Source organism: Enhydra lutris, unplaced genomic scaffold, assembly GCF_002288905.1.
Source record: "Enhydra lutris kenyoni isolate GAN:26980312 unplaced genomic scaffold, ASM228890v2 scaffoldscaffold33, whole genome shotgun sequence".
Lineage (NCBI taxonomy): Eukaryota > Metazoa > Chordata > Mammalia > Carnivora > Mustelidae > Enhydra > Enhydra lutris.
Window position 1 is genome coordinate 5622842 of NW_019154117.1, and position 7753 is coordinate 5630594.

At 41.6% G+C, this 7753-nt stretch overlaps 1 pseudogene; it reads left to right on the plus strand.

Moving 5' to 3' along the window:
• The first annotated feature begins 2195 nt into the window (after positions 1-2195).
• Positions 2196-3290, plus strand: LOC111153519 (annotated as a pseudogene).
• Positions 3291-7753: the final 4463 nt, after the last annotated feature.

Below are 7753 nucleotides of genomic sequence, written 5' to 3' on the forward strand. Positions count from 1 at the left end.
GCTTTAAATAACATCTGTGTATTGACAGCTTCCTAATTGAAATCCAAGCCTTGACCTAAAGTACTTCAGACTCATTTGTCTACCTGCGGACTTGACATCTCTCTCTCTCTCTCTCTCTCTCTCTCTTTAAAAGTAGGCTCTGCACCCAATGTGGAGTCCAATGTCCACGCCCCGACATCTCTCTTTGAATACATATTTTAAATTTAACATTTCAAAAAACCCCTCTTGATTCCACTCCTTTCCCAAACTTTTCCTGTCTTCTCCATATCAATAAATGGCCCCACCACCAATCCCAAAAGAGGTCAACCTTAATTTATCCTCCTCCTTCCTCTCCCATGTCTGAACCTAAGCAAATTTTGTTGTTGTTGTTGTTTTAAGATTTTATTTATTCATTTGACAGAACGAGAGAGCACAAGCAGGGGGAGCAGCAGAGAGAGAGGGAGAAGCAGGCTCCCTACCAAGCAGGAAGCCCCATGCGGGGCTCAATCCTAGGACCCTGGGATCATGACCTGAGCTGATGGCAGACACTCAACCATCTGAGCCACGCAGGCACCCCCAAATTTTGTTATTTTTACTCAAATACATCTTTTTTTTTTTTAAAGATTTTATTTATTTATTTGACAGAGAGATCACAAGTAGACAGGCAGGCAGAGAGAGAGAGAGAGAGAGAGAGAGAGAGAGGGAAGCAGGCTCCCTGCCGAGGAGAGAGCCCGATGCGGGACTCGATCCCAGGACCCCGAGATCATGACCTGAGCCGAAGGCAGCGGCTTAACCCACTGAGCCACCCAGGCGCCCCTCAAATACATCTTGAATCTGTTTCTCTTCAGTTGTAATGCTTCCTCCCTAGCCCAGGACATCATTATCTTCCTTGGGCCTACTACAGTAGTCTTCAATGTCTCTGTTCCATTTTTGCTCATAACTCTTCACACAGTTACCAAAGAGACTTTATATATATATATATATATATATATATATATATATATATATATATATAATATATATGAATCAGATCATGCCACACACCTGCTCTGTCAATTAAATGCTTCCAATACAAATAACAGAAACCCCAGCTAGTAGAAACTTAAACTATAAGGAAAGTTATTTTTAGCAAATTCAGGATCAGTGTTAACAAAAAAGGATCAGTGTTCTCAGGATTGGTTTAGCAGTTTGTTGATGTCCTCAAGGACTCAAGTTCTTTCTATCCTTTCCACCATCCTAAGTCTGTTGACTTTCATCTTCAGGCTTGTCATGGTTGCAAGATGGCTGCCATAGCTCTGGATATCACAGCAAAACAGGACAACAGCCAAAGCAAGAAGAGAGGAGGCAAACAGCTATATTTACTTGTGGCTCTACTATCAGAAATAAAAATGTTTCTCAGAACCTTCCAGTGATTTCCCCTTATATCTCATTGTCCAGAATTGGCTTAAATAAATTATGATTCACTCCCTGAAGTAAGATGCATTGCCACCCAAGCAAAACTGGACCTCCAGGGGCGCCTGGGTGGCTCAGTGGGTTAAAGCCTCTGCCTTCGGCTCAGGTCATGATCCCAGTGTCCTGGGATCGAGCCCCGCATCAGGCTCTCTGCTCCGCGGGGAGCCTGCTTCCTCCTCTCTCTCTGCCTGCCTCTCTGCCTACTTGTGATCTCTGTCTGTCAAATAAATAAATAAAATTAAAAAAAAAAAAAATATATATATATATATATATATATTCAAGAAGAGAAATTAAAGATATATATATCAATCAAGTAATATACCATGTTATAGAATTGGAAGTCTCATATTGCTGAGATTATGGGGGTAAGTAAATGGAACACATGCTTAACTGCAATCCCAATCAAAATCCCAGGAAGATTATTTTTTGTAGAAATTGATTGGAAAACAAGGGCACCACTGAAATTCAGTGGGAAAGACAGTCTTGTCAATAAGTGGGACTAGAGGGGCGCCTGGGTGGCTCAGTGGGTTAAAACCTCTGCCTTCAGCTCAGGTCATGATCCCAGGGACCTGGGATCAAGCCCCGCATCGGGCTCTCTGCTCGGCAGGGAGCCTGCTTCCGCCTCTCTCTCTGCCTGCCTCTCTGCCTACTTGTGATCTCTGTCTGTCAAATAAATAAATAAAATCTTTAAAAACAAACAAACAAACAAACAAAAAAACCTGGAGCTCCAGTAGCCAGGAAGAAAAGCTTATGGCTATTAGGTAATGGCTATTAGGTAAGCAAACATTGTTTGCTCTAACTTTGAGTTCCTATACTGTCTAATGCCAGCCAACTCTTCAGTGTCATCTCTTAACCTCCTCTGCCCCCTGCCCAGGTCTCTCTTAGTATGCTCACTTGCCTCCTTTCAGTTTCTGAAACAAATCAATTTCCTCCCTGACTCCTGGCCTTCTACATTCTGTTGCTCCCTTCACTGGGATATCTTCTGTCTAGTACTTTAAAAGTCCTGCTAGTGGTCCTGCTTTTCTTGTTAGATCGTAGATTAGATGTCATCCCCTTAGGTTTCTCTGTCCACTGGGTCTAAATTAGGTTCTTATTCCTTCTCCAACCTATAAATTTCTTTCTCACCCCCAATACCTGGATTCCTTCCTAGTATTTATCATACTGTAACTATCTTATGTTCACTTATTATCTTCCCCTCCTAGGATGGAAAGCCCACAAAGGCATAGACTGTCTTTTTGTTCACCCTTGTACCTTGATTGTCTAAAACAGTATCTAGCACACAGTAGGTATTCAATAAATACATACTGAATTGATGAATAAGGAATGAATGAATTAGTGGAAACAAGGATAAAAGGAAATGTGTGGTAATAATGTAAAGACAGAAGACTATCCTGGCCAGCCTGGGCTGCATTTGTACCAAAACCATGAAGAAGGTGGCCCAGGTCATCACTGAGAAGTACTACACTCGCCTGGGCCATGACTTCCACACCAACATGCGCATGTGCAAGGAGCTCACCATCAAGCCCAGCAAGGAGCTCAGCAGGATCACAGGCTCTATCACACACCTGATGAAGCAGATTCAGGGGGGCCCTGGGGACAGGAATCTCCATCAAGCTGCAGGAAGAGGAGAGAGAAAGGAAGGATAATTACACTCCCAAGATCTCAGCCCTGGATCAGGAGATCCCGACACTAAGGAAATGTTGAAACTCTTGGACTTTGGCAGCCCGTCCAACCTGCAGGTCACTCAGGCTGCACTTGGGATGAATTTCAAAACACCACGTGGAGCCATTCAAATCTTTCTGCTGTGCTGTAATATCTTCAATAAACCTCGGACAACAACCTTAAAAAGAAAAAGGTGAAAAAGGAATGGAAAGAGGTATATTTTGGTAGGAGAATAAAGGGTGGATATAATGACATCATCTTAGCCATTGCTGACTATGGGGCCTAAATCCTTTGCTGGAGTTCAGTGGATACTTTTTACAAGTCTTGGAACTCAATCAGACTCTTACACTTTCTTATATTGGACCATAAATATAATTCTTTGGAAACTGCTTTGGGTCATAATTATCCTACTGCTCCCATGGTCATGGAACTAGTCAGCTGACACTCAAAGGAGCAAATTAGTTTTTTCTTAGTAGAAATTACTTTAAAACGAAAGGCTATGGACTATGTAGTCCAGAACGCCCAAGGGCAGTCCTTGTGGAAGGGTCTGTGTAGTATTGAGCCTACAAAAGCCGGTGAATCAAAGTGGAAGCCAGAGTAACATATGAGTCTGACTCATAAACTCTAATAAAGTTTGTGAAATAGATCCCATGTGTGAGTCCAGATCCCAGATGACTCCAAGATTGTTAAAAGCTGTTCAGTTGCAATTTAATTCCTTCCTTGGATGCTTTCCTGATACTTGGGGAAAATTCTGGAGAAGTATGTGCACTTACAGAAATACTCAGCTTGCCAGCTCCTGTGTTGGATATGCACGCAGAGGCCACTCTTCTAATACACTGCTTCTTTCTTCCTTAAGTGGGTTTCCCTCTGAATCACTTGGAAAGTGTTATGTATCCCAATAATTTTCTTAATCTGCATTTGAGGTAAGTAGATCCACCATGTGTTCTCTTAAAGTGTCTATAAGAATTCTACTGAAGGGCATTTCATAGTGATACCAGTAAGGGTCCTCTTATTGGACTATTTTAGGACAGGAGGAGGTTCACATAAGGATACTTTGGATATAAGGATTGGTTTTCTTAGTTAAGTATATGTTAAACATTTAAAAATTGTTATGACTATTTTATACACGAAAGTATAGAATTATAATAAACACCATATATCCATCACCCAGATCATAATGATGAAGATTTTGCTACATTTGCCTTATCCATTCTTTTTATTAATTTGTTGTAGTATTTGAAAACCAAATCTTAGACCTCAGATCATTTTACTACTACATACTTTAATACGTAAACATGTTGTTGAAACAGAGTTAATATTTACCTCGCATAAACATAAGGACATTATCATACCTATCAAAATTAACTCATGCCCATATCACATTTCCCCAATAATCTCAAATATTCTCTTTAAGTTGGTTTGTTTGAATCAAGGTCCCATCCCAGTAATGGCTGCATATTACATTTGGTTGTTCGATTTCTGAAGTATTATTTAATATAGAGCATTTCCCCTGATCCTTCCCTTCTTTTTTTTTTATCCCTTAACATCATTGACTTATTGCAGATTACCTGCATCAATTGTTCTATAGAATGTCGCATATTCCAGTATGTCCGTGTGCTTCCTTGTGTCACGGACATGTTTCTCTCTCCTCCACTTTTCCTTTAAGTGGAGTTAGCCCTAGAGCAACACCGTTCAATAGAAGATTCTGTGAAGTTGGAAATACTCTACCTGCCTAGCCAGTATTGTAGCCACTAGCCACATGTGGCTATTGAACACTTTAAATGTGACTGGTGTGAGTGAGGAACTGAATTTCCAATTTTATTTAGTCTTAGTTAATATTTTTTTAAAGATTTTATTTATTTATTTGACAGAGATCACAGTAGGCAGAGAGGCAGGCAGAGGGGGGGAAGCAGGTTCCCCACCAAGCAGAAAGCCCGATGCGGGGCTTGATCCCAGGACCCTGGGATCATGACCTGTCGAAGGCCTCTGCTTGAGGCCTCTCTGCTCAACCCACTGAGCCACCCAGGCACCCCTAGTCTTAGTTAAGTTAAATGTAAATAACTATATGCAGCTGTCTTGTTAGTGCAGCTCAAGTGGCTTGGTTAGATTCAACCTCACCTTTTTGGCACAAGCGTTTCATAGGTCCTTTCTGTGAATCACATAGGGAGACAGGATGCCACCTTTAGTAATGTTAAGATTAATCAGTGGGTTCATTAACTTTTTAAAAAATATAAACTTCATTTTTTAAAAAAAGTTTATTTATTTATTTGACAGACAGAGATCACAAGTAGGCAGAGAGGCAGGCAGAGAGAGAGAGGAGGAAGCAGGCTCCCTGCCGAGCAGAGAGCCTGATGTGGGGCTCGATCCCAGGACCCTGGCATCATGACCTGAGCTGAAGGCAGAGGCTTTAACCAACTGAGGCACTCAGGCACCCCTAAACTTCATTTTTATGCCGTTTATGAGAATCAAGGAAAGAGTCTAGCATTGTTTACTGAGCTTTTTTATACTTTCATAGTAAGAGTGAGAAAGGTGAACTTTTCTGTATATCAAACTGTGAGAAAACTAAACTGTTAAAAGAACATTTCAGAGAAAGATTTAGGAGAAGGCAGATATAAAACAATTATTTATTGGGTCTCAAGCCTAGGCTTGTGCTTTTTAAAAAAAGAAATTATTTGAGAGAAGAGAGAGTGATTGAGGAGTGAAGTAGAGAGAGGGACAAGCAGACTCTGTGCCCAGCGAAGAGCCCAACACAGGGTTCCATGCGGGACTTGATCCCACAACCCCCATATCACAACCTGAGCTGAAACTGAGTCGGGCAACTAACCAGCTGAGCCACCCAGGGGCCCCTGGGTCTGTGCTTTAAAAAAAAAAAAAAAAATCAGGGCTGGGTGGCTCCGTTGGTTGGGCATTTGCCTTTGGCTCAGGTGATGATAGAGGGGTCCTGGGACAGAGGCCTGACTAGGGCTCCCTGCTCAGCGGGGAGTCTGCTTCTCACTCTCCTTCTGCCCCTCCCCTTGCTCCTGCTCACTTACTCGCTCTCTCAAATAAATAATTGAAAAAAAAAAAAATCAGTGATCTGAAAATGCATTGTTGCTGAAATAATCCGGATTGTTTCCTGTACTTGGATCTTTTTTTTTTTTTTAATCTTTCCTTCTCAGGCATTTCTCACAAATGTTAATGAACAGCTCACTTTGGAAACTTAATCTGCTGGTATTGTTTACATGTGCTAATGAATAATTCACTATCTCAGAAGATTGTAGGCCTAAAAAGGAGTCTGAGTCCAGACATAAACTAATGTCCCAGAACAGGACCTGGGGAGGTCTTTTTCACTTATTATTGAATACAGCTTCCCTGGGAGAGACAGTTTGCTCTCGTAAGTGGCACTTAAGTGCTGCAGAGAATAGCCCCTCTTTCCTTACCTGCTGCTTTGTCAGATCACCCACGTGGCCCTTCTTTGTCCTCTAGAGAGGAACTAATGTCAGGATAGAGGACAGGACAGTGGATCTAAAACCTGGTTTGACTAACTCCATCCCTTCCAGACTCTGGTGAAAACGACAGCCTCTCTTCCCAGAAAAATGCCTATATACACATGCAGGAAATGTTGCCCATTATTTTAGGGGCTTTAGGATCCCTGAGATGCCCAGGGTCACAGGACAAGACCCACTGCACTGGAAGCAGAAAAGCAAACTTTTTCAAGGCATGCAGCATATAGGATGCCGCCCCCAAAGCTCCAGAATCCGTTCTCGGCCCTCCCTAGTTAGCCAGATTGGGCCTTTTTGGTCTTTTATGTATTCTACTTGTTTTTGTTCTTTGTTTTTTTTTTTGTTTGGTTTTTTTTTTTTTTTACAGAATATTTTATTTTTTTAAAGATTTTATTCATTTATTTGACAGAGAGAGATCACAAGTAGGCAGAGAGGCAAGCAGGCAGAGAGAGAGGGAAGCAGGCTCCCCGATGAGCAAAGAGCCTGATGTGGGGCTCCATCCCAGGACCCTGAGATCATGACCTGAGCCGAAGGCAGCGGCTTAAACCACTGAGCCACCCAGGCACCCCTATTCTACTTATTTTAATTTGTTTTCCTGTTTGGACTAGATAATGGAAATACTTGGCAGAAATACTCAAGAAGTACCCAAGGATATTCAATGAAAAGGAAATTTCTTCTCTCTCTATTCTAGGGCCCCTCCCCCGAGGCATCCACTACTAACAGTTTCCAGTGTATCCTTTCAGGAATATTCTAAGCATGTATGCACATATATTCCCTGTCTCTTCCAAATGGAAGCATACTTAACACATTTTTTGTTGTCGTTCAATGCTTTTTGCCCCCCTTAGTCCTGTATTTTAGAGAGTATTTATTCCTAGGATGTACAGCTCTGCTTTACTCTTTTTCCATGCTGCATAGTGTTCCATCTTAAGGCTTAAGCATAATTGATTAAATCTGACCGTACTTAATGACCATTAAGGTCATTAATTTATTTTATTTTTTTTAGTTTTTGTTTGTTTGTTTTTTAAAGTAAACTCTGCAACGTGGGGCTTGAACTTACAACCCTGAAATCAAGAGTTGCATGTTGTACTGACTGAGCCAGTCAGGTGCCCCCAGTCTCTCTTTTTTTTTTTTTTTAAAGATTTATTTAATTTGGGAGGGGGGAGGCAGAGGGAGAGGGA